Below are 770 nucleotides of genomic sequence, written 5' to 3' on the forward strand. Positions count from 1 at the left end.
GGGCTCCGCGGCCCGCAAGGGCAGGAGCCTGAGGTCGGCGCACTCGGCCTTGGCGGTGGCTTCCAGGAGCACCACCTCCTGCCGGGAGCCCGCGTAGAGGAAGTAGGCGGAGAAGGCGATGCTGGCCAGGCAGAAGGCGGCCAGGAGCGCGATGAGGGCGCGGAAGCTCCTCCGCAGCCTCAGGAGGAGGTTCATGGTCTGTGGTCCCCCCGGGAAGCTTTTCCCAGCGTCTCCCCTAACGGGCCATCGTGGGCACAGCCGGAGAGGGTGCGCGTGCCGCTGCCCGCGAGTTCATGTAACCATCGCAGAGCATGTGAGGGCTGGAGGGGTCCCGCGGGGCAAGCTGGGGGGCGGGGCCAGGGCAGGAGCTGGAGAGAGTCCAACCGAAGATGGTGGCCCGGTCCGTCAAGCGCTACCTGGAAAAGGGAGCAACGCAGTGACCGGGACAATCAGAAGAAACATGTATGTGCCCACGCAGGCTGACAGCTACGTAGCTCGCAGGCCCCAGGTCATGTCAGGGCCGCTGCAGCGTGTTGGCGCTAAAACACGAGGAGCCTGCTGTGTGCAGTCGAGATTTTACTACTTAGAATACGGTGGATTTCTTTCATGTTCTCAGGAAGACAGAACCCTATTTGTTTTTTGTATATATTTTGTCTTGTATTATAGCCATTGCTACACTTCTCCTAGCTCATGTATTGGATTTAAAATTTCATTTAAACAAACATGAGACCATCCCCATCTAGCCCCCCCCCACACTGTGCCCACCTGGC

Source organism: Myotis brandtii, unplaced genomic scaffold, assembly GCF_000412655.1.
Source record: "Myotis brandtii unplaced genomic scaffold, ASM41265v1 scaffold603, whole genome shotgun sequence".
NCBI lineage: Eukaryota > Metazoa > Chordata > Mammalia > Chiroptera > Vespertilionidae > Myotis > Myotis brandtii.